Here is a 22,020-nt window from a genome sequence, read left to right as displayed (position 1 = left end):
GGTTAAGTCAAATTCTCCCTGGTGAGCTGCTGATTTGAGGACACAGCCTTTCTGCACTCTTGTGATACTTGCAATGGATTCAATTCAAGCCTAATTCACAATTGCTGGCCAGCAGCTCCTGGAATGCTTCTGACCACAACAGTGCTTCCTTAGGGGAAGGTCTGCAAGAGCAGTTCTCTAATGAGTTGTGCTCAGAGCAGTTCCCCTCCCAGCTCAGCAGTGAGCTCTTCAGATTGCAAACACAGGAATCTCAACTTACTTGATGAAAGCTTGCTACCTGCTTTTCTTGCCAATTGTGGCCTTCCCAGGAATGGTGGAGTTTTGCCATAGGTAGCTCAACCTGGTCTTCAATACTCTTATTCTTAAAAAAAATACAATTCACTAAGTGGTTATCCTTGAATACACTACTGAGCCTGAATGCATTTTTACCAAATAAAGTTGCCCAATAGCTATAAACCAAAAGCCAACAACAGGCTTGCCCATCTAATATTACACTCAGCCCCGAAGTACTGAGCAGTTTCATCAGTTCCTCAGAATGTAACTACGCTCTGAGGACTAAAGATAGGACTGCCCAAATTTTAATTATCAATACACTGCACAGCTAATAAAGCAGATGCTGTCTCTGGCCCAAAAAAGGAGACAATTTCCCTGCAAGGTTAACCGCAATCAGGAGACATTTTGCACCTGATGGAACCCACAGCAGAACTGCCTTGAGCCGGCTCCTCTCCTTTCCTTTCCACCTTCGGTCCTGGATGGGCCAGAGACCATGCACAGGAGGTGCCATTGGTCACCCGTTGCCCCCTGTCTACCTGCAATGCTCCTGGTAGGAAGATGCCGCAGAACAGTGATTTGTCCCATGATTGTCACTGTGTGAGATCATCCCATCATGAGAAAATGACCATGGATTCCAATGAGATATGAACCGCAGAAGCACTTCCCCCAGCATCAGTGCAGGAGGGTGGATGATGGAAGGCACAGCATGGCCAGGACTCTAGGGACCCTGCAGGACTCTGCTGCCCTGGATGCCTATAGCAGGCAGCTGCATGCGGCCCAGTGTGCCAACAGCGCCCTCCTACGAAACCTTTCCCCCTGTCTGCCCATGCAGACCACACAGATGCTGTGTCAGTGAGTAAATCAGCACCGCACACTTGGTTTTCCTGATGAGACTTGGCCTTCATTACTTCCCCAAGTGCAGCACGTGCTGCAAGCCTCAGCCAGCAGGGCCGGTGGGAGAGGTGGGCAGTCGCACTCACCAGGTCTGTCTCTTCTTCTCCTGATCCTCCTGACTCTGGGGCCTCCACCTGCATTCTAGCCCCAAGGTACAAAACAGCCAAGAAGCTAAACGACCCACATCACCGGCCTACACTGCAACTACCAGCTGCCCAACAATGACCACCGCCTTTATAGCCAGCCTACATGGGGCGGGTCTGGCAGCACTGGTCCTGCCCCAGGGCAGGAAGGATTGGCCCGAGGTTCCCCCGCTGGGCGGAGCCTGAGCTGTCCTGCAGCAGATTCTGGAACCAAGAGAGCTGCTGATGGCTGAGGCCCTGGCTCAGAGTACACTTAGTGAGACCCCATGCCCGGCAAGGGCGCTGGGGCCCTGGACTTTCCCAGGCTGCAGTCCTAGGGTGGAGGCTGACTCGGCCCTCCTTCCCCAGCCCTGCCCACAGGTGGAGCGGGGTTCCCATGGGGCATCTTCCTTCATGGGAGCATGAGTGAACCCCAAATGCCGCGACTCCCAGTTCTGAGTGCTGGCCCGCAGCCTTCCGGGAGGGAGTAGGATACAGAGACTTTGTGGGGAGGTGACACTTGAGCTGGGCCTGTATTTTGGGTTTGCTCTGGATGCACAACCCAGTGCGCCTGGACCTGCGGGTCTGCTGCAGGCCTTCTGGAGGCTCTGGGAGCCGGGCGTCCTGGTGGCAAGGGCAGGAGGGCGGGAGGTCGAGGCGCTGAGCTCCCGCTGGGTGCACCAGGCACTTTGGAGCTGTTCAGAGTAAGGAGTTGAGGTCACCTCCTGAACCACTCCTGGTCCCAAACTCCTGGTTTGGGATTTGCCAGAACCCTGAAGTAGGGGTGTGGTGGGGGTGGTAGTGGTTGGCTTCAATGCACTGTATTTGTGAATTCTTCAAACACAGCTTCTCCCTACTCCTGCAGGCTATCAGGTGATTGACGAGGACAGAGTCCCTCCGCTGCAAAGTGACTGAAGTTTGGAAACTACATCCAGAACATCACAGTGTGTACTCAGCTGATCATCCTTCAGGCCTGCAGGTGGACAGCAAGAGCAACAGTAAGATATTAACTACTGTAGATACTCTCCTTTCTTTCCGGTAGACCCACCAAAAGAGAATGGGAGATGAGTACTTGAACATTGGAACCAGTCAGCATGCTAGGGTGAGCTGCCAGTACTTGGAGCTCAGGAGTGGACATGGAGAGCAAAACATGCATTGTTACTAAAGAGGACAGTTAGGCATTTTACTGTGAAAAGGGAAATCATTTAGATGTGAACAAGACACCTTAAGTAAATGTCTGTATATTTATTTTTGTTTATTTGCAAGGCAGAGAGAGACCTTCCATTTATTGCTCATTCCTCAAATGTCTGCACCAACCAGAGCTGGGTCAGGCTGAAGCCAGGAACTCAGTGTGGGTCTCCCACACAGGTGGCAGGGACTCAAGTACTTGAGCCATCAGCTGCTGCCTCCCAGGGTTCTGTTAGCAGGAAGCCAGAAGCAGAAGCAGGGCTAGGGCTTGAGCCCTGGGCATTCTGACTGGGATGTGGAAGGCTTTACCACTATGCCAAACACATGCTCCAGTAAGGTGTTTCAACACGTTTGCAAAATGTAAGAATGTGGTTTTAAATATATGCTCTTCATCTTAAAAATTTGCATAATCTTATATTCAGTTTCATGATTCAATACTTATTATTAAATACAAGTAACATTTAGATACATGCTTTACTCACCAATACAAACCTCAGTAACTTTTTCACTTAGAACCTTGAATAATAGCATTCATTCAGACTGAAGTTCACTCATAAGCTGGGAATTCTGACAAAGAGACAGTAGGGAAAAAATCTAGATGTGTATCTGATACCTAAGAAGGTTCTGAACCTGATTGACAGAATCTGAGTAACTGTTCAGAGAGTCACTTCATACCTCTCCCCTCTGTAATGAGAAGACTGTGTCCTTTGGCCACTTTCACATGATGTTATGTAAATCTAACCTGAAAAGCCTTTTATAAATTCTGAAGTACCATACAGAAGCATATTATGCATTTCCATATGTGTGAAAAAAGGCAATGTCAAAGGCATAGCTATTCCAGAGAGAATTTAGGAGGATTAGCTCAGTTTTTAAGTGTGTAAGTACCATTAAATATCTACATATTTGAAATAGATTTATATATAGAGTGTGGAGTTCATGATATATATTGAATAAATGCACTCTGGATAATAAGCAAATATCAGAAATAATGCCACACCCATCAGTGTTTAAACTCTTCAGACAGCTCCATGCCAGGGAAGTGCAGTGATCCCTGTAAATTAACAAAAATCAATCTGTGTATACCCATGGAAGCCACTGGTTTATATGCAGCCTATACTAGAGGTTTTTGTGTTTAGTTAAATTACTTGATTTTTTAATGAATGCTTTCAGACTGATACCTGATGCTGAGTGGCAGACAATTTTTTCTGAAAAGTATGTGGTTGAGAAATATAAATATAAATCAGTTTATAATTTTTGTGTCTGAATATTTTTATGCATTGAGACAGTACCTGCAATAATCAGAAGACTTTTCCTCAAAAGGTTGCTACATTGATGCATCTTCATTTATGTATGTAATGTATGTTTAGGTAAAAGGAAGAGAGAGAGAGAGAGAGAGAGAGAGAGAGAGAGAGAGATCTATCTTTCATCTGCTGGCTCACTTCCAGATGGCCACAATAGCTGGGGTGAGCCAGGCCGAAGCCAGGACCCTGGAACTCTGTCCCAGTCCCCCATGTGGGTGCAGGAACCCAAACTCTTGGGCAATCTTTGCTGCTTTCCCAAGCAAAGAGCTGGACGAGAAGTGAAGGAGGTGAGTCTCAAAGCAGTGCCATAAGGCATGCTGCTGTTGCAGCTGGCAACTTACTCCTTTGTGCCACAATGCTGGCCCTGGATTGATGACGTATTGAAGTGCTGCCACTGGCTTTTGGCTAAATAGGATGACTTAACATGTTTTCCACTTTGTGGAAGAGGAACAAATAAGGCAGTTGGTTGTAAAAGTTGCCCATGGAAACCACAGCCTGAGAAAGATGAATCAACTCACCTTGCATTTTCCACCTTGTATCTACACCACCCTTTTCTGGACAAACATCTGATTGTATGCCCTTGTGATGGAGGTTCTCAGGGTGCTGGAACTTTTTGTAATTTTTTTAAAAATATAGATTAAGAAGAAGGCAAATAAACAAAAAATTACAAACTGCTGCCAATACCAAGAAGAGATTATTGAGAGTAAAAGGTCACCTGTTGGAGCCAGCACTGTGGCACATCAGGTTAAAGCCCTGGCCTGAAATACAGGCATCCCATATGAGTGCTGGTAGAGTCCCAGCTGCTCCACTTCCAGTCCAGCCTCCTGCTAATGCACCTGGGAAAACAGTAGAGGATGGCCCAAGTCCTTGGGCCCTTTTGCTCATGTGGGTGACCCAGAAAAAGCTCCTGGCTCCTGGCTTCTGATCAGCTCACTCTCTACCTCTCCATATAACTTTTTCAAATGAATAAAATTTTTTTAAAAAAGGTATCCTGCCATACTTCTTTCTTCCCTGTTAATTCCTAGGAATTAAAAATTGTTACGGGGCAAGCACTGTGGCAAAATGGGTTATAGCAACACCTGCAGCACTAGCATCCTCTATGGGCCCCATTGCATGTTCTACTTCTGATGCAGGTCTCTGAAAACATACTGGGAAAGCAGTAGAATATGGTAGAAATCCTTGAGTCTTGCACCCAAGCGAGAGACCTGGATGAAATTTCCCTGACCCCTGGCTTTTTTTTTAAAGATTTGTTTATTTATTTGAAAGAGTTACAAACACCCACCCACAGAGAGAGAGAGAGAGAGAGAGAGAGAGAGAGAGAGGTCTTCCATCTGATGGTTTACTCCCCAGCTGGTTGCAATGGCTGGAGCTGCGCTGATCTGAAGCCAGGAGCTAAGAACTTCAAGTTCTCCCATGCATGTGCATGGGCCCAAGCACTTGGGCCATTTTCTACTGCTTTCCCAGGACATAGCCAGGAGCTAGATCAGAAGTGGAGCAGCAAGGACTCAAACCAGTGCCCATATGGGATGCCCATAATGTTTTCTTTAATTGGAGAAATGTTCCTTTGATAGAATGAGCGTATGACCCCACAATATTCTCTACTTACTCATAATAGGGTCTGAGATGTAAAAGTCATGATTAATTTCTTAGAAGAAAATTTACATACCCAGAAGCAAAGAGTGAAAATTAACCTTTTGTTTTTCTCATGAATGAATCAGAGTTTCAAAACTAATACTTGTATTTTAGAGGAGTTAATGACTTAACCATCTCTTCTATTAGAAATACTACGTTGTGGCCAGTGCTGTGGCACAGCAGGTTAAAGCACTGGCCTGAAGTGCCAGCATCCCATATGGGCTCCGGTTCTAGTCCCAGCTGCTCCTCTTCTGATCCAGCTCTCTGCTATGGCCTGGGAAAGCAATAGATGGCCCACATCTTTGGGCTGTTCTGAAGCTCTTAGCATAGTGAACATATATTAGATTCTCATTATTGAAATCTTTAGAAATGTCAGAAAGCATGTAACTTTCTTTAACGATCTGAAACAGAGATGAGATCCATAAGGGCAGAACTGCTCAGCAGCCACACTGCAGGAATATGTATCTTTCTGACGATATCTTCATCTGCTTCTTGCAGTTGCAGCTAGTCTATGAGCTCTTGGTCTGTTTTCTGCCCTTGGGAGGGCCTAGGGTGCTCTATATTGTCTGTAAGGATTCAAAATTTGTTGTATATTAGTGTCTAATCATAAAATTTCCAAAGTGACAAGCTGGATGTAATAAACTATTCCAGACTGAAAAAAAAAAAAAAAAACAAGAAAATACAAACATAGTGTACTGTCTATAAAGTACAGCGGTAAATCTCTATTATAGAGATACACATGTCTACACAATTCTCTGTTTCTTTCCCTCTGAAAGTCTACATTCAGCTCTCGATAGTACGATTACTTAGGAATAGATTTCATATACTTAGTTTCATAATCAGTGAACTCGGAATTATTATTGTAGTATTGAGGATTGTACTGACTAAAACACTATGTTTATTCCATGTTAAATAACATCATCGTATCTTTGGATTCCATTTATCCTGCTACTGATGTATTCACAGGAGAGGGGAGGTGGGAGGAAAACCCAAGATCCATCAGGGTGGAGGAGGAATGTCAGAGGCTGTGGTTCTATTGTACTGCAGCTTGGGTTCTGGAAGAACACATTAATGGACCCAGATGGTGTGAAGCTAACTGAAGGGCTATGTTCTGTACAATTGTCTGTGGTACTGCATTTTCATTTATGTAAAATTTATTTCCTTCAAGTAATATATTAATTTGGATGAAAATGAAGATGTTAAGGAATTTTCAGAATGGGTCTGTTTAACCCTCATTGGCTTTGTTTTTAGGCACTTAACTCAGAAAAGAAAAGATAGAAAAATACATTTTGGGTTCTCTTCATCTGTACCATGGCACTCTTTGGTTATGATTTGTCATTTTGTCATATTTGATTCTCTAGACTCCCTGAAAAATCCCCTACTTCATTAGATGGAGTCCGTGTCTCACCATGGCAGTGAAAAGTTTAAAATGTTCCAGCTTTGCATTTAGCTAGGCCATGGACACATGCCATGGCACTTGCCAGCCAATTGTGTCAGGGGCATCATCTGAATCAGAATTACTTGCATGAAAACAAGGAGTTGCAGATTCTTGCAGTGAAAGTGGAGAGGAGCAAGAGCTGCAGAACATTGCCAGGGTTGAATGTGCCATGGGATGCCATGTGGTGGCTGGTGTCTGGGGTGCTGGTTCTGCAGAAGATAGGGCTTATGGGGGCTGGTGCTGTGATATAGCAGGTAAGGCTGCCTCCTGCAGTGCCAGCATCCCATATGGTCACCGGTTGGAGTCCAGCCTGCTCCACTTCCAATCCAGGTGTGCTGTGGCCTGAGAAAGCAGTAGAAAATGGCCCATGTCCTTGGACCCCTGAACCCACATGGGAGACCTGGAAGAAACTCCTAGCTCCTGGCTTTGGATCAGCTCAGCTCTGGCCATTGCATCCAATTGGGGAGTAAACCAGCAGATGGAAGATTCTCTCTCTCTCTCTCTCTCTCTCTCTCTCTGCCTCTCCTCTCTCTGTAATTCTGACTTTCAAATAAATAAATCTTTTTTTTAAAAAGCTTATGCTTCAGGGTAGTGTTCATGGAAAATGTGTGGGACATTTTTCAGCAAGATTTTAGATGAATTTTCCAACCCCTGAACCTCCTAGAGATTAGAATAGACTTCTAATGCACAACTTCCACTTATGCTTAATTAGGTTTTTGTTTTGAATTGTTTTTGATGAAACAGCAAGGAATTCTGAGTTATAGACTTCCTATTTCAGAGACAGGAGAACAGTGATGCCTGCATTTTAATTAAATAATGCCTATCACCCTTTCTTAAGCAACAAATGATCACAGATTCTCTCTTTGCTGCTAAGTAATGAGCATGGTGATTCTTCCCACCATAACCACCTTCCCACCTACACTCCCTCCCCTCTTCCTCCTTCCTCTCCTATTGACATGGAATGCCTTACATAGCTAGGCTGAACATTTAATCCACTTGGCCCTAGGTGTTCATGCACTTCAACTCTGTGTGATTATTCATATGCCCTTTTTATGACAAGGCTTATGTCAGAATGACAAATTATATATTCACCTAATACTGAGAGTCATCAAATTGATTTCTATTTTCTTCTCTCTTAGGCAGTTCTTGAGGGGCAGAAATATTTATTTTGTATATCATGTATTTATTCAACTAAAAGACTGACTGTCAAAATGCTGAGTTTTAGTGTCAAAGCAAATATGTTTCTAGACCCCATGAAGTTTACAGTCTGGCAAGAAAGAGCCATCTACCCAAAGAATATTGTTTAACATAGTAAATGCTGGTGTGAAGTCAGTGGATAAAGATTGAAGCATTCTTAATCTAGCACTAACTCTAATCCCATGATCTCTAATTGAGAGAAGTAATCAGAAACACAGAACTCCATGTTACCCAGTTATCTCTTTGAATTTCTGATTAAAAAATAAAACATATCAAACAACACACAAATACCTAGGAGTGCATAATATTTATATACTATCTTGATATTAAAAATAAGAAAAAATAACCATGAAATAATAGCAACTTTGAATCTCCTTTGTTTTCTAGACAAGTTATAATCCTATGTGGTTCTTTATAGTAAAATATTACAGTAAATTACAGTACATCATTACAGTAAATTATTACAGTAAGTAATTACATTAAATTATTTTTGTAGGTACTCTTCATCTCACTCACATTTTTTCCTTTTGATAAATCAGATTTTAAAAACTGAGACCCAAGAGAAAAGAAAGATTTTTAAGCTAGTGTTATATGTTGATTGGCTCTCTAAAAAAGATTTATTTATTTATTTGAAAGTCAGAGTTACACAGAGTAGAAGGGGAGAGAGAGACAGAGAGACATCTTCCATCTTTTGGTTCACCCACCAATTGGTCACAATGGCTCGAGCTGTACTGATCTGATGCCAGCAGCCAGGAGCTTCTTCTGGGTCTCCCACACAGATGCAGCTGCCCAAGGACTTGGGCCATCTTCCACCGCTTTCCCTGGCCATAGCAGAGAGTTGGATCGAAAGCAGAGTAGCCGGGTTCAACCTCCACCCATATGGAATGTCAATGCTTTACATGCTATGCCACAGTGCTGGCCCCTTGATTGGCCTTTAACTTAGACTTTTTTATGATATTAAAAAACACCATGCTTTTCTAAGCTCTTTCCATTCAGTTTCTATTTTGTAAACTCCAGATAATACTGTCCCCAGAATTAATCTAAGGTATAAATGCTATGATATAAGGCATTTAACCCCTTAACCTGTCTCTTTGAATACGCAGCTATGTTAGCTCTGTGTCCATTCTTCTGTCTCTGTACTAGATGAATAAAAAGACAGTTTAAAATGATTTGAAAAGAACTATAAGGGGTCGGTGCTGTGCTGCTGCTGCCAATTGGGGAGTGAACCAGTAGATGGTAAACCTCTCTCTCTCTCTCTGTCTCTGCCTCTCCTTCTCTGTAACTCTGACTTCCAAATAAATCAATAAATCTTAAAAGAACTATAAACATCAATAAAACACAAATGAAAATTGTATTCTCAAAACTGGATATTAAACCATGCCTTCTACACCTCTGTTAAAAGCTACATTCTATCATAGTCATTTATGATTTCTAGGGCCAAAGTAGTAAATAAGATTTTTCTGGAAGAGACAGAGGTTATGAGGGAGCCAGGATTTGGGGTCAGTTAGCAGCAGTGAGTGTCACTCTTTCAGATTTGATTCAGGAAAGGAAGAAAGCAACTGATCCCTGAGATTTTGGTGGGGGGAAGGAAAGGAAGGAGGGACTGAATAAAAGCAAAGGCCCTCTGGTTGTGGGCACCCAGCCCTGACTACAGCCTTTGGGAGGGTCAGCTGGTGTCTCTAGGGATGCTGCGGCCTGTACTCCATTTCCCAGAGTTCCCAGGAGCTCAGATGTATTATGCCTTCTGAATGCCTGTGCACATGCGTGTGCTGCTGCCATTCCCTGGGGCCTGAGTTGGAACAGAGGGAGTTCATTCCCTGATCAGGGTCAGCCCTGGGGGCTGTGCTTCTCCTTCTCTGGCATTTACTCCATTTGCTGCTCTGCACGTGCGATCCCAGGCAGTTTCCAAGTGCTCACCCTAAGCCTGCCTCCTGCTGCGTCTTCCCTCTTCATCCTCCACCTGTGGGTCCCACTTACCAGGGAGTCTCTTCCCGCCACTCCCCGAATCGCTCCCCGCGTGTCCGGAAGAAAGGGTACCTGCTCCAGGGACTTTCTGCTGCAGGTTTGGCATGCAGGAAGGGGCGGGGACATGTGTGGGAGAAGGGTGGGTGCCAGGGTGCCATCGATCATGGCAGCTTCCCCCGAGGTCAGGACTGGGACCCGGGCTGTTCTGTCTCCCACCTCCACTTCCCAGGCTCCCAGTGCCTGGAATCTCTCCTGCAGGACCTCACCCAAACTGTCCCTAATGTGCTTTATTTAGTGGTTACAGGAGAGAGGGGGCAGCATTCTGGGAACATGCACACGCAGGGAAGGAAGGCAGAAAGACTCCTGATCTCCACAGTTAAATAAGCTGGGTTCCCACTGTGGGTGGTCTCAGAATGCAGTCGGGCTGGGCCTCTTGATGTTTCCTGGGCTGGTTCCTGCAGGGTGGGGCTGGGTGGCCTTCAGCAGGGAGCCTGGGGCAGCAGAGGGGTGGGCAGAAGGATCTGACTAGGATCTGCCCCACTGCTCTCATCTTGCACCTCATCTTCCTGGTGGGGAGCAGTGTGAAGTGTGCATTGATCCCTCTCATATTAATTATCAGATTTTTCCAATGTGGAATTTGAAGCTGTTCCAGAAACCTGGGGTGGGAAAACTCCCTTCTTTCAAACAGACACAGAGACAGTGGAGGATCCAAGGAGTTTCTATTAATGGCCCTAGGCTCAGCTGGAATGATTTCCTGAGAACTGAGCATCAAATTCAAGTTTCTTAGCTGTTACAGCATTGGTGGGTTTAAATGGCAGCCTTCATGACTTAGGTCCACATTTCCAATGGTCAGGGGGTCCAGTATGTTTGTAAAAGAGATGCTGGGGACAGATTTATTAGGATAGCTTTATGACTGGAGTTTACAGAAGCAGAACTTAGGACATCTTCCCTCCCTAGATAAGATTTCAGTGGGCAGCTGTTTCACTCGTTAATTGTGAGCATCCACTTTTAAAGGTTTGTGTTGGATGGGGTCCACTTCTCTTTCTTTGATGATGTATTTGGCTGCTTTTCATATTCTGTCTTCAGCTATTTCTTCTCCTGTTAGCAAGGCTGTCAACTGTTTTGACCTGCCACTGATCCCTTTGCAAAATAAGAAGAGAACTAAAATTAATGCAAGTCTACTGTGTTGTCAATAACTGGAGCTACTTTTTTAAAGATTTATTTATTCATTTGAAAGAGTTACACAGAGAGAGGAGAGAGAGAGAAAGAGAGAGAGACGTCTTCTGTCCAATGGTTCACTCCCCAATTGGCAGCAACAGCTGGAGCTGTGCCAGTCTGAAGCCAGGAGCTTCTTCTGGGATGAAGCTGGTTTTTAAAATAATTATTTATTTATTTGAAAGGCAGAGTTACAGAGTGGTAGAAGCAGAGATGGATGGCTGGAGCAGTTTGGATCCAAAACCAGAAGCCAGGAGCTTTGTCCAGGTCTCATAGGTGGGTGCAGGAGATGAGGGATTTGGGCCATCTTCTACTGTTTTCCCAGGCCACAGCAGAGAGCTGGATGGGAAGTGCAGCAGCCAGGATCCCAACCGGCACCCATATAGGATGCTGACACTGCAGGCAGTAGCTTTACCCACTATGCAACAGTGTTGCCCACTAACTGGAGCCCTTTTAATCTGAGTTTGCATAAAGTGGAGAATTACAGCATCATAAATACATATAAGTAACATCTTTTTCTCTGCCCAGTACTTTACAGTTACCCAGTGATCCACTGAGAATCTTACATTCCACACTGTGTAATTAAGAAGGCCAGTTACTTGTCTTATTTTGGGTTCTGTGGTTAAACCCATGACATTTTTGAAATGGGAGGATATTAGTTCTACAATTTCATAAAGACTGCTCTGTGGAAGCATCAATAGAAGTTATAACTGTGAGAGTGGTAAGAAAGAAGAATGGAAGAAATAAGTACCCCTTACGCCACACAGAGATGTCCAGAAATGGAGTAGAAGATGTGCCCTTGAAAACTATGGCTGACTTTCTGGGACAAACTGTGTTTGAGTGCTTCACATGTTCTGATAGAAAGGTGTTGCCACCAGGTTATTAGTATATTTATTTATTTAGTTTTTAAAGATTTATTTATTTATTTGAAAATCAGAGCTACACAGAGAGAGAAGGAGAGGCAGAGAGAGAGAGAGAGAGAGAGGTCTTCCATCAGGTTCATTTCCCCAATGGCTTCATCATTGTGAACTTTGCTCAGTTCCTGACCTATACCTTTCCTTTAACCTAGTACTTTGCCATGTAGTAGCCCATGAAAACTGCAGACTGCATAAATGAATGAATATTTGGAGGGTTGTGATTTCTTAGAGGAACATCATGAGACAGAAGGAATAAAACAAAACAAAAGTATCCTCCGTATATAGAAGATATACTGTTTTTGCAAGCTATAGAGAAGAGGAAGAAGAAGGAAAGTAGTGAGACTGGAAAGGTTGTGGCAAAGGTAATAGGCACTAGTCAAGAATTCAACAAGCCCATTAGGAAAGTATTAAGGATTCTTTACTTCCATGTAGACTCTGCCCTCTAATGGTGAACAGGGTCCTCTAAACCCACTTGCTGCACAAATGAAAACCCAAGCATTGTCTTCTCCCACAGATGGAGTCTGCTATTGGTTTTGATTTACATTTCCCTAATGGCTAGTGATATTGGGCATGTTCATCTATGTCTTGACCATTGAGATTTCTTCTTCTGAGAAACATCTATTCTGATCATTGCCCATTTCTTACGTGTACATTTTGCTTCTTGTTTGGAGTTTTTCCAGTTCTATATATGTATGTTCTGGCTATCAATGTTTTGTCATAGTCAGAGTTTTCAATGTTTCCTGCCATTCTGTCCATTGTATCTTCACTCTGTTGATTACTTTGTTATGAAGATGTATCTTAATTTGATATGCTCAAATTTGTATATTTTATTTTGTTACTTGTGCTTTTGGAATCTGACCCAAAACTGTTGTCTATGCTAATGTTTTACAGTTTCTCATATGTTTACTTAGGTTTTGGGTTTTTTTTAACATACATAATTTTATTACAAAATTTTTTTAAAAAAAAACACAGAATGCAACATCCTAACAAAAAATCCAAATTTACAAATGATACTAATTCCTACAACTTTGCTGTGCTACCATACACAAGTCAAGAAATTAAAGAAACCATTAAATATTTAGGAACATTCAACATCAGAAGCTTTAAAATCTAACTGTATGTAGTAGCCCCTCAAAAAGCTACAACCTGCATTTTTTAAAAAAAGTATTTTCTCTACAAAGAATCTATCAGCTATACAAAAATCTGTACAGTTTTTTTTATACTGAAGCTAATATTGAGCTGCACTTGAATTCACATTCTTAGCAAAACAACTGCCTGAGCACACACGCACACTCCACACTCATCATTACAGGATAGCCATTTATTCTTCATCTTCATCCTCTTCCTCATCATCTTCATCTTCTTCCTCTTCCTCTTCTTCCTCCTCATCTTCAGGTTCATTCTTCTTCTTTGAGCCTGTGGGCCTACCAGGGCCCTTCTTTCCCGCTTCACTTTTGCCCTTGGCACGGTATGCAGCAATATCCTTTTCATATTTCTCCTTTAGCTTAGCTGCTTTCTGTTCATATGGTTGTTTATCTTTGGCTGACTGTTCAGACCACATCTCACCCAATTTTTTTGCAGTGTCCCCAATGGACAGGCCAGGGTGTTCACTTTTGATCTTTGGGCGATGTTCAGAGCAAAAGAGAAAGAAGGCAGATGGTGGTCTTTTAGGAGCATTAGGATCCTTTTTCTTTCCCTTCTTAGCACCCTTGGGAGGAACGTAATTTTTCATCTCCCTGTCATAACGAGCTTTATCACTTTTTGCCATATCTTCAAACTTGGACTTTTCCTTTGCAGACATGGTCTTCCATCTCTCCGAGCATTTCTTAGAGAATTCTGTGAAACTGACCGAAGAGTCAGGGTGTTTCTTCTTGTGCTCTTCCCGGCACGTCTGCACGAAGAAGGCATAGGAGGACATTTTGCCCCTCGGCTTGTTGGGGTCTCCTTTACCCATGACAACGGAACGGCGGCCACCTGGTGCAAGTTGTTCCTCAGACTCCCGCAGAGCGGCCAGATCCGACGGCATTGCTTCCTTCCCTCAGCTCAGGCATGAACTCAGGATGTGAGGGCGATCTGGCTGCGACATCTGTCACCCCATTGATCGCCAGGGTTGCTTCGGCTGATCTGGCTGGCTAGGCGGGTGTCCCCTTCCTCCCTCACCACTCCATGTGCGTCCCTCCCGAAGCTGCGTGCTCGGTCGAAGAGGACGACCTTCCCCGCTAGAGGAGGACTGGTCTTCGGTCAAGGGTATACGAGTAGCTGCGCTCCCCTGCTAGAACCTCAAAACAAGCTCTCAAGGTTTTGGTTTTACATTTAGACTTTTAATTTACCTTGAGTTGCTTTTACATAGTGTATGAGGTGTTGGGGTATCTTTTCAGGCTTCTACATATGGATAATCACTTTCCTTTAAACCATTTGCTAAAGGGATTCTTCTTTCTCCTGTTTGTTTTATTTCCTTTATTAAATAGGGGTTGGCTGTAGAAAAGTCAGTTTATTTCAGCTGCCTATTTTTTCCATTGAACTATGTGCCTGTTTTTCCAACAGTGCTAACACTGCTTCTATTTTTTTAAGATTTCTTTATTTGAAAGGCCAGATGCTTCTTCCAAGTCTCTCATGTGGGTGCCAGCACCCAAGAACATGGTCCATCTTCCACCAATTTCCCAGGTGCATTAGTAGGGAGCTGGATTGGAAGTGGAGAACCTGGTCTTCTAGCAACAACATATGGGATGCATGCACAGCAGGACAAGGCATTAACCTACTACACCACAGCATCAAACCCTTCCTTATTTACTTCTGCTGTGATCTTTCATTATTCACTTTTCTACTGCCCCACAACTTGACTCATTCCTGTTTTTTTTTTTTTTTCTGGGTCCTGGAGGATGGTAGTAGGTTGCTTCTGGGATATCTTTTTTATGTTAGTAGATACTTGGTAATCTAAAATCATAGTTTTTACTTTCTATATTTCTCTGCTAATCACAAGGACCTTCTAGATGACAGCAGAAAATGCTAGCAGAAATGAGGATATATTAATTTGCTAAGAAAATACCACAGAGAATATGATTTAAATCATGGAATTTTACTTCTCAGAGTTGTAGAGTTTGAAAATATCAGATCAAGATGCTAATAGGCTCGATTTTTCCAGAAGCCCTTCTCTGATGTGACAGACACATCTATCATTTGATCTGCTTAAAAGCACTTTCTTCAGGTAGAGTCATGTTGGTGGTTAGCACTTCAGTGTTTGAGTTTTAGGGAGGCACATTTCAGTCCACAACAGCAAAGGGGCCCTGTGGTCTATTTCAATGACAGCCATCTCTGCGGAGGACAGAAAGTTTGAAATCAGCATTAGGAGTTCTCACAGTATTACTGTCAGTGCTATCTCCATCAAGTGTGCATTCATGTACACACAAACAAAACTACCTGTACACATAAACACATTCAACAGTGGAAATGCCTGATGGTTGTGTACAGGTAACATCAATATAATAATCCATAAGGTGGCCTATTAGCAGACATTAAAAGAGAATTAGAAAGAATGACAACAAAATCTGCAGTTACCTATATTTATGTCTATATGTATGATATTCAGTATTTATAGTTGCTAAAAGATGAATACTGATGTGTGGAAATAAGAGCTAAACCTTACCTTGCAATATTGCAGCCTAGTCTACATGAAAGATGTTTTCCTAAAACCTTTCCCTGGGCCCACTCTGTGGCATAGTAGATTAAGCATCCACCTGCAGCACCAGCATCCCACATGGGCACCAGTTTGAGTCCCTGCTCCTGCACTTCCAATCCAGCTCTTTGCTAATGGCCTAGGAATGCAGTGGAATATGCCCTGAGTGCTTGGGCCCCTGCACCCATGTGAGAGACCTGGAGGAAGCTGCTGACTCCTGGCTTCTGGCACCTGGCTTCAGATCCGCCCAGCTCCAGCCATTCTGGCCATTTAGGGGTGAACCAGTGGATAGCAGACCTCTCTTTCTCTTCCTCTCTATATCTGTCACTCTGCCTCACAATAAATAAATACATCTTTTAAAAATCTTTCCCTTTTTAAATTTCTTAATTGTTTTAAAGATTTATTTATTTATTTATTTACAAGTTGAGTTACAGACAGAGAGGAGAGCCAGAGAGAAAGAGGGAGGTCTTCCATCTGATGTTCACTCCCTAATTGATTGCAACTGCCAGAGCTGTGCTGATCCGAAGCCAGGAGCCAGGAGCTAGTTCCAGGTCTCCCAGATCGGTACAGGGGCCCAAGGACTTGGGCCATCTTCTACTACTTTGCCAGGCCATAGCAGAGAGCAGGATCAGAAGTGGAGCAGCTGAGTATTGAACCGGCCCCCATATGGGATGCTGGAGCTTCAGGCCAGGGTGTTAACCTGCTCCACCGCAGCACCAGTCCAACATTTTAAATTTCTGATACTCTAAAGTAGCAAAGGACTGCATTACATCTAGGAAAGATGTATTTAAAAATTATAAATCTAGTGCATTTTAGCAGAAGTCCTAACAAATACTTCTGATTTTCTCAACATTATGTATAAATAAATGATAGAATCAGTCATTGTCAGATTAATAGAAGTAGTTTGAGAGGATTGTCTCTCTTTCAATTGTGTTGAATAGTTTGAGAAGCATTCGTTCTTTAAAAGACTTGTAGAATTCAATAGTGAGGCTGTCTGATCCTGGACTTTTCTTTCTTGGGAGGGTCTTTATTACTCATCCAATCTCTGTCTTGGTTTTTGATTTGTTTAGCTTTTCTATGTGTCTTCATGACTCAATTCTGGTATATTGTGTATGTCCAGGAATCTGTTGATTTTTCCTCTAGGTTTTCCAATTTGTTAACCATCACAACAGATGCCCGCATCATATATTGCAGTGCTAATCTGAGTTTTGGGTACTCCACTTCCAAATCAGTTTCATGTTAATATCCCTGGGAAGCAATGGATAATAGCTCAAATTCTTACCTTCTTGTCATCTAATTTGGAGAACTGTAACCTCAATGGGGACTTGAAACCTGGTCTTGCACAGTTGTAGCCATATAGAAAGTGAACCAGCAGATGGGATATCTCTCTGCTTCTCTTTCCTTCTCTCTTTGTCTCTGTGTCTCTCTGCCATTTTTTATCATATTAAAATATTTAATTACTTATTTGAAAGAGTTACAGGGAGAGGGAGAGACAGAAATCTTCCACCACCTAATTCATTTTTGAGATGACTTTAATAGCCAGAGTGTGGCCAGGTTGAAGCCAGGAGCTTTTCCTCCGCTGTGCGTGGCAGCATCCCAGCACTTGGGCCAACTTTCCCTGCTTTTTCAGTCCATTGGTAAGGAGCTGGATCAGAAATGGAATAGCTGGTACTTGAACTGGTGCACATACAGGATGGCAATGTAACAGATAGCAACTTTGTCCACTGCACCACAACCACCAGCTCCTCTTTCTGCCTTTCCAATAAATAAATCTTTTGAAAAAGAACTTAAGGTAGTAAAAGTCATCATGACTGAGCAATGGCAAATTTATTGAAGTGATCAACTTTCTTAAAGGTCTATTTATGAATTTGAAAGGAAGCACTAGAAAGAGAGAGTGGGAGAGATGGATCTTCCTCCTGGTTTGTTCACTCCTCAAATGGCTGCAATGACTGTGGCTAGGCCAGACTGATATCAGGAGCCAGGGGCTTCTTCCAGGTCTCTCACATGGGTGCAGGAGCCCCAATATTTGAGTCACCCTGTGCTGCTTTTCCAGACACATTAGCAGGGAACTGGATCCGTTTGGAGCATTAATGTCTATGATACTCTCCTTGCAGTTGAAGGATTTAGAATCCATTTTGATTATGGGTGGGCTAAGTACAACAGCTCCCAATTGTCCAAGGTTTGGATTAGATGGGTTCTGAGAAATTTTGTTAAAATAGTTATTAATCATAACTCTCAGTTTAAGCTTTTCTTACCAAATTTTCATGTTTGCTGATGTTTATATCTATGGGAAAATTGGGTCTCTGGATTGCAACCAATGAAAGCATCCAGACTAACAGTAATAAGGTCAACAGTCAGCAGAATGATGTCCAGCTGAACTGAAATAGCTTTTCTTATTTGGTAGAGGGGTTACCTCCTGCATTATACTGACATACTGACATAGACAGTAGATATTGGAGCCTGTCTCTTCTGCCAAATGGAGAATGCCGCATTTTGATCCATCGTATATATATTTATATATTATAATATATATTATATATTTCTATACATAATATGGAATTACATATAATTATCATAAATATATAATATATAATTATATATAAATATTATATATGAATTTATTTATATATAAATATATAATTATTTCTGATCCAGCTCCATACCAATGGATTGAAAAAGCAGTGAAAGATGGTCCAAGTGCCTGGGTTGCTGCCACACACATTGGAGGAGGAGCTCCTGGCTTCAACCTGGCCACACTCTGGCTATTGAAGTCATCTCAATAATATATATATATAATATATATAATAGTTTTAGTAAATTATATAATATTATCTGTTTATAATTATTATATATTATATAATATATTATATGATAAAGCATAATATATTTTATATATGAATATATTTATATACATAAATATATATAAATAAATGTAAATATATATATATATATAGAATTTATTTACGTATTTGACAGGTGTACTTACAGACAGTGAAAGGAAGAGACAGAGAGAAAGGTCTTCCATATGCTCATTTACTCCCCTAATGACTGCAATGTCTGCAGCTGGGCCAATCTGAGCTAGGAGCTTCCAGGTCTCCCACATTTTGGCAGGGACCAAAGCACTTGGAACAGCTTCTACTGCTTTCCCAGGCTATTGCAGAGAGCTGGATGGGAAAAGGAGAAATGGGGACTAGAACTGGTGCTCATATGGGGTGCCAGCACTGCAGGTAAAGGATTACACCACTGCACCACAGTGCTGGCCCCAGTCTATCCTTTATTAAGGAGATCTCAGTAATCATGTTCAGGTATTGCTGTCCTATATTCATGGCCAAAGTCCTAGCAGGCAATATGGTTTGGAGAATCGTAAGCACAAGGTGTGTAGGAGACTTCATTTCTCATACAGCACAGTTAATAACAAGGTTCCAAGAGGGGAAATTACTTGCATCATAGTCTTTGAGAACTAATGGACATCACAGGTGATCTAAAGAATTTAGAAGGTTTGTGAGCCCCTAGAGTGAAAAAGTCACTGGGAGCACAAGGACAGTGCCTAGAGTTTATTTTGATGGATTTTAGCCCCTTTCATTGGAGGGAGGCCCGAAGAAGCTGGACTGATTAGTAAACCTCAGAAGTGTCTTTTCAATGTGAAGGCAAACTGAGACTGAGGGGTTTTTGGAAAAACGTTGAACAAAAGACATTTCCCACACTTGGTTAAAACACATCATTTATCTACTGATTTTCATCAAATCTGTTAACATTAGGTATAAGGTACAGTGGACATGGTGGATGGCATATAGCAATATGATTTTAGTAATATATCATGAGGTGCTTTTTTTAAATGGATTTAGCAGGTAAAATTGGGCTACCTAATGGGATGTAGCTGGAATAATCACCTTTTTGTTAAATAAATCTGAGGTAATAAATGTTAGTGTATGAAGACATTGAGTTTTCTGTTATTGGGCCTTCTTGGTTATTTTAATCTGGGATCTGCGAATTCTCATTTTCTTTATTTTATTCCTCATCATGTCGGACCAACTCTGCTGCTTTGGGGATTTTTTTAGTACATCTGACATTTGGAAATTTAGACAATAGTATAGTTAAAATGAGATGTACCAAGTAAAGTATTTTTATTCTGATACATATTTTGGAATTCTTCTAAAATTCCTATTGAGTATCCTTGTTAAATTTAGTTGCATCCCAGGTTAAGACTTCTTGGAGGCAGGCACCATGGCTCAATAAGCTAATCCTCCACCTGAGGTGCAGGCACACCAAGTTCTAGTCCTGCTGGGAGAGCCAGATTCTGTCCCAGTTGCTCCTCTTCCAGTCCAGCTCTCTGCTATGGCCCAGGAGTGCAATGGAGGATGGCCAAAGTGCTTGGGCCCCGTACCTGCATGGGAGACCAGGAGGAAGCACTTGGCTCCTGGCTTTGGATCAGCGCCATGTGCCAGCCGCAGCACACTGGTGGCAGCGGTCACTAGGGGGTAAATCAACAGAAAAAGGAAGACCTTTCTCTCTGTCTCTCTCACTGTCCACTCTGCCTGTCAAAATAAAAAATAATTTTTATAAAAAGACTTATTGGAGCCACTTTAGTGATTATACCCATGAAACTTTGTTAATAAATGCAAATAGAACCTGGGAAAATTGATGTATATCTTATGCTGTAGAGACTTAAGATTGAACATCTTTTTTTTAATCTTTTTTAATTATATAATTTAAAAACAAATTTGAGATTTTTTTTTTACTTTACTAAGTCACAGCTCTGGCCCCATTAATATGACTTAACAATGTTTTTTCATCTCAGACTTATCTCTATTGTTTCAGTTAACTGCATGCCTTTTCTTTACATTCAGATTCCCTCAGCTCTCAAAGCTTATTCATCTTAATTCTGTTGTTCCTATTTCCCTCCCTTTTATTCTGTCCCTAGGCTAATTGAGGTCATGATTCTCCATTCCTTCTGTGTGGTGTCACAGTAGGCTTGAAGTGTTCTTTTTCTCTTCTGATTTCTAAAGAAAGAAATTATGTATTCCCCCAGTTTAGATATTTTAATAATGCACTCTAAAACAAAGGTTAAATGTTCTTAATTTGACAAGAATTTTCAGGGCCAGTGGTGTGGCATAGTGGGTAGAGCCACCACTTGCAGTGCTGGCAGCTCATATGGATCCAGATCTCTGCTAAAGCCTGGGAAAGCAGTAGAAGATGGCCCAAGTCCTGGGCCCCTGCACCCATGTGGGAGACCTGGAAGAAGCTCCTTGCTCCTGGCTTTGGATTGGCACAACTCTGGCCATTGCAGCCAACTGGGGAGAGAACCAGTGGATGGAAGACCCCTCTCTCTTCTCTGCCTCTCTCTGTGCAACTCTGACTTTAAAATAAATAAATAAATCTTTAAAAAAAGAATTTTTTTCTAATTTTAGATTTGTTCTACTTCATTGCCACTTCAGGGTGTGTGTAAGGAGTGCATATCCAGTTTTTCTATTTTAGATTTTTGGGATTTTGTATTAGCTCTGCTGTGTATTCATTTTTCTTGAGCATTGGTGATATCTTCTCCTTAGTTGTATTAAGAGAGAGAGCAATAGCCCTCATGTCTTTTTAGGTAAGTAAGACATATTAAAAACAGAGCATTCAGTATACATTCATAGTATTTTGACTTGTTCAATTGATTTTCCTGAACTCCCTTGGATATTCTTGGTCTTTGCTGTACAACTTTCTATACTCATTAATTCTTTGATATTCCCAAATCCAGAAAATGAATGACTCAACAGCTGTGTTCCTGTATTTGCTGGGACTCAGGGTAAGAAGCAAAGTGGAGGTGTTCAGGAATCTACAGGTACATGCTACATAGCAAAGCACATCATTTCCTATACAAAGTGACTGGGAAATCCAGAATGTTTTGCACACATATTGGATCCTGAACTATTACTGGACTATTCAGTAAGATTTTAATGTATTTATTTTCTGTGTGTGTGTTTGTATTTCTAAATAAACTCTGCTGGGCTACTTAACATTAACATGTATTGCAGAATTCTTTCATCAGTTTTTACTTTTAAAAAGTTTCTTTTTCAGTTTTATGGGAGAGGGTAGAAGTTTTCTGCTATGTAACTGAAAATTTATTCATTCATTAAACTTAAAAATATTTGTTGCAAATGGGTGGAATACTATTAATTCTTGTGTGATTTTCATGAAACTAAATACATTCTCTATTTTGTTTTGC

At 42.0% G+C, this 22,020-nt stretch overlaps 1 long non-coding RNA gene across 1 annotated transcript; it reads left to right on the top strand.

Annotated features, from left to right (window-relative positions):
* Positions 1 to 1,535: 1,535 nt before the first annotated feature.
* On the top strand, positions 1,536 to 21,798 carry LOC149122708 (uncharacterized). The gene is made up of 3 exons (XR_016219366.1): positions 1,536 to 1,670; positions 2,155 to 2,287; positions 21,553 to 21,798. It is a non-coding gene; the product is annotated as an uncharacterized LOC149122708 (long non-coding RNA).
* The last annotated feature ends 222 nt before the right edge of the window (positions 21,799 to 22,020 follow it).

The sequence above is a fragment of the Oryctolagus cuniculus genome, chromosome 13 (assembly GCF_051225735.1).
Source record: "Oryctolagus cuniculus isolate XC-2025 breed Fujian yellow rabbit chromosome 13, ASM5122573v1, whole genome shotgun sequence".
NCBI classification, from domain to species: Eukaryota; Metazoa; Chordata; class Mammalia; order Lagomorpha; family Leporidae; genus Oryctolagus; species Oryctolagus cuniculus.
Note: the sequence above shows the minus strand (reverse complement) of the source record. Positions and strands in the feature narration are given on the sequence as shown.